Source organism: Symphalangus syndactylus, chromosome 10, assembly GCF_028878055.3.
Source record: "Symphalangus syndactylus isolate Jambi chromosome 10, NHGRI_mSymSyn1-v2.1_pri, whole genome shotgun sequence".
Classification (NCBI taxonomy): domain Eukaryota; kingdom Metazoa; phylum Chordata; class Mammalia; order Primates; family Hylobatidae; genus Symphalangus; species Symphalangus syndactylus.
The window spans coordinates 9,424,026-9,436,345 of record NC_072432.2 but is presented as its reverse complement, the minus strand read 5'-3'; the positions used below and the strand labels follow the sequence as shown (position 1 = coordinate 9,436,345).

Sequence of the window (12,320 nt, the reverse complement as noted above, 5' to 3'; positions counted from 1 at the left end):
TGAAATGTGATGGATGAATTCTGTCATGTAATCAGTCAGAAAGGGTCCAAGTGTCACCTCTTCCTTCTTTTTGCAGATCCCTTAATGTCTAGCATGCAGCCAAGCACTTCGATGTACACAAAATATTTACCAAATAATCGGAATTGTCTGGTTCCAGATACTGTTTGATTTATAAACATTGCTTTGGTGCAGGTTAAATTGAATAAACAACTATCTTTCTTATGTCCATAGATATCTGGATTATAATTAAATCTAATGCAGTGGCTTTGTTAAGGAACCTGATCTATATATATAGGGGGAAGACAAGGGACCACAGTCCTTCAGGGAATATTGCAACACGCCAATTATTTCTATCATGTGCAGGCATTATAGTGCAGAAAATTCAAAATCCCAAGTAAGACGTCACCTGTGCCATCATCTCAGATTAAGGCAGGAGTTGCTACTGTGGTGTGTGTCAGGGGCAGCACTGCATTCCCCCTGCCTTGAATTTATGACAGAGGAGGCAGAGCCCAGGAAAGGTAGAAACATGGGCTTTGGATTGCCATAAGGCACAATCAAATCCTAGCACTACCTCTGATTGCTCATGGAAGGGGAAATTATTTACTCCCTCCGAAACTCAGTTTCAGTGTTTATAATACTGAAACACAGTAACTAATATCGACTCCACGGAGTTGGGGCAAGAGTTAAGTAAGAACACATGCAAAGTGTTTAACACACTATGTGGCTTATAAAAATAGCTTAATAAGTGGGAGTCATGGTGATATCTTAGTGTAATTATAATTAAAAATAAGTGTAAAGAGGCCAGGCATGGTGGATCATACCTGTAACCCCAGCATGTTGGGAGGCCGAGCAGGGGCAGATCACTTGAGGCCAAGATTTCGAAACCAGCCTGGCCCATGTGGAGAAACACTGTCTCTACTTAAAAAAAAAAAAAAATTAGCTGGGCATGGTGGCGGGCACCTGTAATCCCAGCTACTTTGGATTACAGGAGTAGCTGGGATTATAGCTACTGGAGAGGCAGTAGAGTTGCTTGAGGCAGGAGAATTGCTTGAATCAAGAGGCGGAGGTTGCAGTGAGCTGAGATAGTGCTACTGCACTCCAGCCTGGGTGACACAGCAAGGTTCCATCTTAAAAGAAAAAAAAAGTATAAAGGAAATTTTCAGGGCTTTAGCAGTTCTGGTAGAATATAAATAATTATCAAATAACCCATAAGGTCCTTTAGTCACAAAATGCTTCTCAGTAGCTAGGGTACCTTCTCACAGCTTCCTTCGTAGGGAGTCCATCATCCCATATTTTTATAACATTTAACCTGAATGTTGCATCCCCTAAATTACAAATAAAGTTTTATTCCTCCATGGATTTATGTCATGGGTAAGACTGATCTATAAATTTTGAGTGCCAAGTTACCTCTTTAGGGTAGGTGCATCCTTCAAACCCTGCTTTGTAATGTAGAGTACTGGTCAATCTGTAGTTTGGGTTTTGAACAGAGGACTATGCAGAGATGCCTTCTGCTCTCAGTGGAGGACACAGTACATTTTTAAAGACACATCCCAAGCATTTCCTTCTAGAACATCTGGCTACAATGACACGTTTTAGTCAACATAATTTCTTCTTTAATCCCATGGATTTTTTTTTATTTCTTTTTTCTTCCTTTATCATATGGCTCTAATACAATAATAAAAACCTAAGAAAAAACAAGTATCAGCTTTGAAAAGCATAAGCCCCAAATTTACTAACTTATCCAAATGTCTAATTGTTATTTATTATACATTAACAAAATGAGCTGAATGGCAAATTAATTAGAGGAGGTGAACCAAGATATATTAAAGATAAAGAAATTTAAGTTTATATTTTTGTTGCTTAGTATTTTTAAAAAAGAAACAGTTTTCAAGCAGCTAGATATTTGGTGATAATTAAGTACAAAACTGTCATAATGTAGGCAATTAACAACAACAACAACAACAAAACCTTCACCTTAGGAACATTTTATGTTGTTACCCTAAAATCTCAATTCCTGATAGACATTGCAAAATGTCAGCACGGCCCACATTCCTGAAAGCTCTTGAAATGATGAATGCAGTATCGAGAGGAAAACTGAGAGGGTGAAAGATCACTGCACATCCCAGCACTGGCGAGGCACCTATACAAGAGGAAATCTGTTTATCAATGCCAATTGCTCCTGCTCTGCTAATGATGCCAAAATTCAGCAAGAGTTGCAGAGAGCTGAAAGTACACAAAACAAGTCAATTACTTTGTAATCCTTGAGCCAGAGCTAAGCCTACCTCAACCCACATCCTAAAAACATCCAGAACGCAATCCTCTTATGTAATCTTGGCTCTTAGAATTCCCTTTGGCAGAATGAGGAGGGCCATCTTCCGTTTGCCAGGAAAATGCACTTCAAAAGCATAGACTACCCCACTTTCTGCTATCTTATTTCAAAGCTCTGGTGCTTATCACTTGGACCCCTGCCTAGAGAACGTTGTGAATTCCCATAAAGATGCATTAACGCAAGATAGAAGAATCTGCCAGTCTGAAGGCATCTGCTGTTTGTCAGCTGTCATTCCATGAGAGTTTCTCTTCTGGATGTCAATGGCCAATGACACTGGCCTCGCTTCTAAACATGAGATTAAGGCTGAGATCCCAGGTCAAGGACACAAGCTGACTTCAGCCTTTTCTCGAATCTGGACTTTGCCACACCTCCACTCTGCAATAGCACACCTTCACAGCTTTTGTGAGGTCACAGCATCCACCTGGATTCAGCACACACGTTGATTTTCAAGGGCCCATCACAACTTGCAATTCTGCATAGGTGTTTTCTCTAAATGGTAATAATAACACATGAATTATTATACTATAGCTGCTTGACAGCCCTTTTCCTGTGTGTAGTGGTTTTGGATTACGGCCCACAAAGGCCATCAATTATGCTAGAAAACTAAGGAGCTGGGGGAAAATCACAGGGCAGAATGTATTTTGAGAGACATCATTGTCTAGACTCAAATGTCAGCCTTGGCACCCTCTTCTCAGCCTGGCCTAGATCCACTGTTGGGCAAGTTGATTCTAAAAGGTCCATTTTATTCCCCTCCATGCAAAGCAATGGTAAACAACCAAGCAAGTCAAAAATGTTGTTGAGAGTGCATGTTTCCTTGGGAATGATTTCATCTTAGCCGTAGCTCATGAGACTCAGGTCTGGATGGAAAAACTATTCCAGTGGAGGATTTACAGAGAACAATATAAACATAGATGGCAAAGCAAAACAACAAGACGGTTATCTCACCTTACAAATTACGTACATCATGGCTGGGTGCAGAGGCTCATGCCTGTAATCCCAGTACCTTGGGAGGCCAAGGTGGGTGGATGACTTGAACCCAGGAGTTTGAGACCAGAATGGACAACATAACGAAACCCCGCCTCTACAAAACATACGAAATTAACCCGGCATGGTGGCTCATGCTTGTAGTCGCAGCTATTCAAGAGGCTGAGATGGGAGGATCACCTAAGCCCAGGAGGTCAAGGCTGCAGTGAGTCGTGATCACGCCACCGCACTACAGCTTGGGGGGCAGAATGAGACCCTGTTACACACATACACACACAAATTACAAATTACATACATTAAAAAATGCCTTGTATGTATCTCTATGCATTGAGATTTTGAGTGAATTTGTTTTCTTCTATACATTTCTCTCGATTTTCTAAGTTCTCTCTAACAAATAAGCAGTACCTTGGAAATTCTTGTTCTGACTTTTCTTAAACAAAAGATATGTTGAAAGATTTCACCCAAATGTGAGCTTTAGTTGAAATATAGAATCTGAAATAAAAATTAGAAACATGGTTTCATAACAACTCACTTTAACCTATTTTCTAGAAACAGAATGAGGAATCTATTAAAAATTTTAAAATGAAATTTCAAATTCATACCAGATGTTTTAAAAGTAATAAAATATTACTCTTAAATATCATCTTTCTAGTCTTAATTTTTTGGATGTTTTATTTTTAAAGCAAGAACTTTTTTTTTTTCTGTGTAAGTGGGATTGGAATGCTGTTCATCACAAGAAAACTCAAATGTTTTAGATCTTAAAGATAGTGGTTGCACTGTGCGACTTCCTTAATTACACATTAGGAAGCGGAGGACCAGAGAGCAGCAGTGATCTAAGGTCACATCATAAGTAAGGCAGGGCCACAGCTCGGGTGGGCTTGCTCCCTCTCCACACTCTTGGCCTGGGTTTTGCTGCGATTCTGGCCAAATCTCTAGATTGCCTTCTATGCAGCAGTCACTGAATAGGTCCCAGAGGCTTTGACACAAAACGGGATTGGAAGTGGTCATGAGGTCATTAGATGCCTCTCCCAGGGCATGAGGGAGGAGATCACTTTGACCTATCCACACAGCCACTGATTTGCAGGGAGACTCACACAGACAAAACTGTACACCCACCAACACAAACACACTCACCACACACACTGCAAGGGTTTACTACTAATTCCAAACACATGTATTTGGAAAACTAAAATATGTACAAAGTTTCCAGAGTTCTACTTGTAACTAGAGGGGTATCTGCTCCTGAAGTTGTGGGGAGTATGGGAACATCCCTTAAATGATGGTTCTCACTTAAAAGGATCGGACAAAGTCCACTGAGACCACTCCCTCTTATTTTTTTGTCTTTTTGAGATGGAGTTTCACTCTTGTTGCCCAGGCTGGAGTGCAGTGGTGCGATCTCGGCTCGCTGCAACCTCTGCCTCCCGGGTTCAAGTGATCCTCCTACCTCAGCCTCCTAAGTAGCTGGGATTACAGGCATGCATATCCGGCTAATTTTGTATTTTTAGTAGAGACGGGGTTTCACTATGTTGGTCAGGCTGGTCTTGAACTCCTGACCTCAGGTGATCCACCCATCTCAGCCTCCTAAAGTGCTGGGATTACAGGCCTAAGCCACTGCGATGTAATCCCTGCCTCTTTTCTTTCCAGTCAGAAAGGTGGTGTTGTTGATACAGTGGAAAAAGTAAGGATTTAGAAACCTACGGATGATAATATAATACATAAACCTTGCTTCATTCAAAGGAATGTGTGCTCTTGGGCATGTCACTCATCTCTCTGAATTCATATTTCTGTAAAATGCGGACAATATTACATTTCTCCCTGCTCTATCATAAAAATTATACATGCCACATATATATAGCATATTATGGGTTGAACTGCGTCCTCCCCAAATTCCTGGGTTGAAGGAGGTCATCAGGACCTCATGAAGTGACTGCATTTGGAGGTACAGTCTTTAAAGAGGCAATTAAGGTAAAATCAGGGCGATGGGGTGGGCCTTAATGCAACATGGCTGGTGTCCTAGCAAGAAGAGGAGGTCAGGATATCAGACACATGTGGAGGGAAGATGATGCGAAGATATAGGGAGAGTACGGCTGTCTGTAAGCCAAGGAGGGAGGCCTCAGGAGGACACAACCCTGCCGACACCTTGATCTCAGACTTCCAGCTTCTAGCATTGTCAGGAAATAGACTTCTGTTGTTTCAGTCGCCCAGTCTCTGGTGCCTTGTTACAACAGCCTAGCAAACAGATGCACAGATGTTCACAGAATAAGTGCTCAGCAAATCACAGAGGCTACGTTCACCGTGATTATTATAGCTTTTCATTCGTAGCGAAGAATGTTGGCTCTGAACTGTCCATTAGTGACCAAAGATGAGAGATTTTTGTAATTCAAATTGCAACTCACTTCATTCACTTCCTGTTTACTCCATCCTTGCAAAGAGTGTCACATTTAAGTTTCCTGTTTTTACAAAAATTTTATTATTATTATCTACAAAGTATTTTTCTTTCAATTTTTTTTGTAAGGAGGAAGAAAATAAAATTGTACCAGGAAGATGAAAATCAACCATTAATTATATATGAATCTGCACCAACAGCTAGAAAATTAACTATATCATAAAAGCCTACCCTCACCATATGAGCTACTGAGGTCTAGTACAACATTTCACACTAAAGGACTTAAGCCTCCTCGTCTCTAAATTATGGAGTTAGGTCGAGTCTCTAAAATTTCCTTCTTCTCTGATTCCAAGGCTTGGTATTTAAGACCTCACTTAAAGTAGCAAAACAAGAACATCCACCGATATTCCGGTACTCCAGCAGTGACATACTAGATGACTCTCAGCTATAGCCATTGTCTGGAGAGGAAGTTCAAAAACTGAATAAAGAGTTAAACATGGGAGATCGGGACCAGCCTGGCCAACATGGTAAAACCTCGTCTCTACTAAAAATTAACCAGGTGTGGTGGTGGGCCCCTGTAATCCCAGCTACTCAGGAGGCCGAGGCAGGAGAATCACTTGAATCCGGGAGCCGGAGGTTGCAGTGAGCCGACATCGCACCACTAAACAGCCTGAGTGATAGAGTGAGACTCCATCTCAAAAGAAAAAAAAAAAAAAGAGTTAAACATGGAAGAATGGACACTGACCAAATGAAAAACATCTTTCTATTTTATCTTATGGACTTCAAGTTCGGTAAGAAAAAAATGTGTTGATTAGCAACCAATTTCTGAATGAAAAAAATATATACCATCATGCATTGCTTGACAACAGAGGTAGGAGAGATGAGTTCTGCAAAATGTGTCATCAGGTGATTTCATTGCTGTGGGAACACCATAGAGGGAGCCTACAACAGCCTTACCTGAGCTCTTATCCCTGGCTACAAACCTGCACAGCATGCAACTGTACTGAATACAGCAGGCAACTGTCACTCAACGGTGAGGATGTGTGTGTCTAAACATATCTAGACACAGAAAAGGTACAGTAAAAATACAGTATTACAGTCATATGGAACCACTCTTGTATATGCCGTCCCTCTTGGACTCAAACTGTGCTATGCGGTGCAGTACCGTATGTACACGTACATAATACACTTTCTGCAGCTGTGCTCAGACCCTGTTCAAGGTCTCAGTCATGACTTTACCTATCATCACATTTTTATACAGAAAGATGGCTTCTCATTTAGAAAACATTATTGCCAACCAAAAAACTTTCCCCAAAGACATATAATATATATGTAAATGTATATATTTATATATACACATGTGGTTCTATGCATACATGTAATATATGATATATTAAGGCCGATATTATGGACATTAAAGACAGCATCGTGTATATATATATATACGTATATATATACACACACACACGTATATACAATTTAAGTTTAGAGTTAAATAAATATGAGTTAAAATTGAGGTTCTGCTATGTAATATGTACATGCCATGAGACAATTAGTTTCCACTTATTCTCATCTGTAAAATTATAATACTGCTTAATGAAAATATCTCTGTGAAAAATAAATAAAATACGGGTGTGAAGAGTTTAGCATGTGTCACATGATATACATTCAATGATAGTTAAATGTTAATTATTATTATTGTTGTGTTATCACTATGTTTCTTCATCTTTTGGATAAATATTTCCAATATCTGTGAATTGGGGATAATCGATTACTCCAGGATAGAAATGAAGAATCTTTGTAAGCAGCCAGCCCAATGCCAGGCAAATGGCGAGTCTTGCCTAGATACACTTTCTCCTTAGTCCTTCCTATTTAGAAGGGGAGGCTCCTAAATAGGTCAAGGAAGGGGAACACAGCTCTGTCTCCAGGCCCCTGGGTGTCTTTTGCTGGGTGCAGCCTGCATCAAGGTGGCCACAGCTTCTGCCCCGGGGCAGGTGCTTTAACCAGAAGGGAGCTCCAGCTTCTTTCTCATTTTAGGAGTCCCTGCCCTGCCCTGCCCTGCCCTGCCCTTCCCCCCTCCCCTCCCCTTTCCTCCCCTTTCCTCCCCTTTCCTTTCCCTTTTTCTTTTTCTTTCTCTCTTTCTTTCTCTTTCTTTCTTTCTTTCTTTCTTTCTTTCTTTCTTTCTTTCTTTCTTTCTTTCTTTCTTCTTTCTTTCTTTTCTTTCTTTCTCTTTCTTTCTTTCTTTTTCTTCTTTCTTCTCTCTTTTTTCTTTCTATTTCTCTTTTTTCTTTCTTTCTATTTCTCTATTTCTCTCTTTTTTTCTCTCTCTCTCTCTTTTTCTCTCTTTTTCTTTCCTTCTTTTTTGAGACAGAGTCTTGCTCTGTTGCCCAGGCTGGAGTGCAGTGGTGCAATCTCGGCTCACTGCAACCTCTACCTTCCAGGTTCAAGTGATTCTCCCACCTGAGCCTTCTGAGTAGCTGGAAGTACAGGCGTGCACAATCACGCCAGCTAATTTTTTTTTTTTTTCTTTTGGTAGGGATGGGATTTCATCATGTTAGCCAGGCTGGTCTCAAACTCCTGACCTCAAGTGATCCACCCGCCATGGCCTCCCAACGTACTGGGGTTACAGGCAAGAGCCACTGTGCCTGGCCAGGAGCTCATTTTTCTTACCAATTCTACTTGAATATTTACATGGATGCTTTTCCTAATTTGCCAGTAAGATCTTTATAATACTGGAGAGTAAAAGATTCTTTCTCTTCCAATGTTTGCTCTACAAATTGCCCTGCAACCGATTATCTCAGAAACACTTGATTTTTCTTTCTCTCTTTCTCTTTTTGTCTGTCTGTCTCTCTCTCTCTTCCTCTCTCTCTCTCGCCCCATCTTTCTCCAACATTCCTACCACCCTACTTCTGTTTTGGTGATGGAGTGGCTCTATATGCCTGCACTGTCCAACACACTAACAACTAACCACTCATGGCTATTGAAAATAATTTTTTAAAGATTTTAAAGTTTTAGTGTCTCGGTCACATTCATCTCATTTCTAGTGTCCCAGAGACATATGTGGCAAGTGGCTCCCATATGGGAAAGTGCAGATAGGGAAAATTCCCATTCACGCAGAAAGTTCTATCAGACCACCCTGTCCCAGCCTGTTCAGGCCGTTAGGTAGAAATAGAGCTTGGAGGCTGAGGATTACGTGAGGAAGTTGCTATTGTCGCACGCAAGCAGCTGGCATTGCCGCCTGTGCCATGAGGCGTGCCTCTCAGACTCCAGCCAGAGTGCCTCTGTTCAGTAGTTTTAACTGTTGTATCTGTCTGGGTTAGACTGCAATCATTCCAAATTCAGTTTAAGTCATCTTTGAGATACATACACCAAAATACTCTATATAAGCCAGAGTTAGATTAATGGAAATATGGAAGCAGAACAAGACAGGAGATGTCTGGGCCACTGAGTGCCACTCAGACAGCCAGCGAAAGATCATGTTCATTTCTGAGCAGACAATCGAATCAGAACCCTGGCTCTGGGGCCTGTTCAGAGAAAAGCAGAACTAAAGAGAGGACAAGGAAGTGTATTGCACAAGATGACTAAAGAAAGTCTAAGTCTTTGATCTCAGAAAGAGAAGTTTAGAGGCACCTGATGCGTGACTTCAGACAGCCAGCAGGTAGCCATGACAACGGTGAACCCCGCTTGTTCTGGGGCCACAAAACAGAACTGGGAGGAATGGCTCAGGCTGTGCACAAACAGATTTTCTGGCTAATACAAGGAAGGACCTTCTATAATGGCCAGTATTCTCTGAAAATAAAATTGAACTTCTCAGGGAGGTTTCAGCTTCTTTTAAAGAATTATTCAGGATGGAGAGTCAATGGTTAAGAAGGTTGAAGGTGAGAGTTGAGCCTCAGACTTATCTGCATTAAGAGTAAGGACTATTGGCAGGGTGTGGTGACTCATGGCTGTAATCCCAGCATTCTGGGAGGCCAAGGCGGGCAGATCACTTGGGGTCAGGAGTTCGAGACCAGCCTGACCAATATGATGAAACCCTGTCTCTACTAAAAATACAAAAATTATCTGGGTTTGATGGCAAGTGCCTCTAATTCCAGCTACTCAGGAGGCTGAGGCAGGAGAATCGCTTGAACCTGGGAGGTGGAGGTTGCAGTGAGCTGAGATCATGCCACTGCACTCCAGACTGGGTGAAAGAGGGAGACTATCTCAAAATAAATAAATAAATAAAAGAGTCAGGACCGTCACGTCCCTTTCAGGTCTGTGTTTCCTATGTCTGCATCTTCTGGAACAGCTCTCCCTATATCTAAGCACTAAACAAATTCATGTCTCTGAAACAGTCCATCCAATGTTTGAACCCCAATGCCGGTAACATCTAATGGTATAAACAGGTATGTGTCCAACACACAAAATCTCCAAGGAACTAGTATTATCTCAGTAACTCACAGGGATCTCAAGAAATGACTGCCAGTAAAGGTCATCCTTTCAGGGAACTTGTATTTGTGAGAGCATTTTCTTCTTAGGTCATCCTAATTAAAAGGAATGGAAGGGAAAGGAGGGGAGGGTGTCTTAGTTTTCTGGGGCCACTGTCATGTGGTACCACAAACTGAATGTCTTAGAAGAACCGAAGTTTATTGTCTCATGGTTCTGGAGGCTGGAAGTCCAAGATCAAGGTGTCAGCAAGGTTGGTCCTTCCCGAGGGTGTGCAGGAGAATCTGTTCATAGCTCTGTCCTGGCTTCTCATGGTTTGCTGATGATCTGTTTCATTCCTTGGCCTGGAGAAGCATCACCCTGAACTCTGCCTGTTCCCTGTGGGTGTGTGCATGTCTGTTTCTGTGTCTGAATTTGCCCTTTTTCTAAGGACATCAGTCATCTTGGATTAGGGCTCACCTTCACGACCTCTTTATTTCATTTTATTTGCAACAGATTCTTGCTCTGCTGCCCAGGCTGAAGTGTAATGGTACATTATCAGTTCACTGCAACCTCTGCCTCCCCAGCTCAAGCATCCTGACCTCTTTTAATTTGATTACCTCTGTGAAGACCCCATCTCCAAATAAAATCACATTCTGAGGTATTGAGGGTTAGGACTCCAATGTATCTTTTTTTTTGCGGGGGCGGGGGGACAAAATTTAATGTATAACAACAGGAAAGCAAAACAGTCTTACTATATACCCAGAGAAAACCACAAGAAAATAAACAGAAAGTAACCCTAACTATTAGCTTTCTATAATGGAAAATCAAATCAAACAATTTCCTCACTTAAAACACTTCAGTTGCTTCTTATTGCCCTGGGAATCAAGTTCAAATGCCTTCCCCTGCCTCCGGGCGCCTGGCTCTCCATGGCCTGGTTCCTGTTTACCTCTCTATCTGTATCTTCATGCGTTCCCCTCTGCACACTCAGCTCTGGCCTTGCTCACTGTCTGGGTTTCTGGAATGTGCCTTGACTTGCTAGCTTCAGCACTGGGAACACCAGTGTGCCTCTGCCGGGAGAACTTCTTTCCCACCCACTCTGCACCCGAAACATCCTATCCTTTTGGGTGCAGCTTACAATTTTCTTACCTACCCATAGACTGGGCCAAAGCACCTCCGTAGGGAGAAATCACAGCCCTGAGTATCCAATGGGTGAGACGAAGCTCCACCCTAAGCCCATGCCTTATATCCCCAACCTGAAACAACCTCATGTGCACTAAGTGGTCATGAGATCAGCAAACTGTGACAAGCACTCACCGGAACAAGCCCAGCAGTGAAGACAAGCCACACGCACAGGCAGCCACCCTGATGAATCTCAAGCTCACTATGTTAAATCAAAGGAGTCATACGTAAAGTGCACATGGTGTGATTCTGTTGATATGAAATACAAATGCAGGCAGAGGCAGTGTTTGAAGAGCCCATGAAGGAACTTTCTAAGAAAACGAAAAAGTCCCTTATCTCATTCCGGGCTTTGCTAACATGAATATATACAATTGTTCAAAGTCATCTAATTGGACACTTCAGAGAAAAACAATTTAATATTGACTTTTTACTGCACTATCTTTCTGTAAGCATCTCTCCCCAGCCTGATAAGGCATTTGCTCTCAGCAGAGGACTATAGAAGTCATCCGTGCCTCCAGTTTTTAAAAGCAGCTTTTCTTGCCATTTGTTCTTCTAAGCTGCCCCTCTGGGTGTGACTTCTGGCGGCAGCTTCAGGACTGACACATTCATCCAGGCTTCCAAAGCTGGGCTACAATGGCCTCAAGTGATGCCTCTGTTGCCTGCTGAGTAACCAGGCTTGTCCTCACCAGACCTTTGGAAAACACTGGATCTCAACTCCATTTATGGGAATTATTCCACTTCCTGTTAGATTGAATTTGGGAAATAATTTGGAGTGCCACCTCCCAGTGGTGTTTTTTATTCCTTCTGACTAAGCTTCTCTCTGGATTCTTGGTGAATGCTCAATCTCTGCAAGGAAGGAAGGAAAATGATAGAGGAATGATAGATGCATGCATACATAGAGGCAAAAGCTCCAGTCCCTCTCAATATGTTCTTCCCCCCATTCCTCAGCAAAGCACCCTGACACATGAGCATAAAAGGCCCTAGGAAGAATGTTTAGTGTTGCATAGTGTCATACATGATATTACTTGGTTTCGC

At 41.9% G+C, this 12,320-nt stretch overlaps 1 long non-coding RNA gene across 1 annotated transcript in view; it reads right to left on the bottom strand.

The window, feature by feature from the left end:
* Positions 1 to 1,843: 1,843 nt before the first annotated feature.
* LOC129491710 (uncharacterized) overlaps positions 1,844 to 12,320 on the bottom strand; it is a 60,920-nt gene continuing 50,443 nt past the window's right edge. The window contains exons 5-10 of the long non-coding RNA XR_008660597.2: positions 6,657 to 6,758; positions 5,710 to 5,763; positions 3,719 to 3,805; positions 3,275 to 3,410; positions 2,719 to 2,818; positions 1,844 to 2,223 (exon numbers count right to left, since the gene is read on the bottom strand). This is a non-coding gene — a long non-coding RNA (uncharacterized lncRNA). The remainder of the gene's footprint in view (positions 2,224 to 2,718; positions 2,819 to 3,274; positions 3,411 to 3,718; positions 3,806 to 5,709; positions 5,764 to 6,656; positions 6,759 to 12,320) is intronic.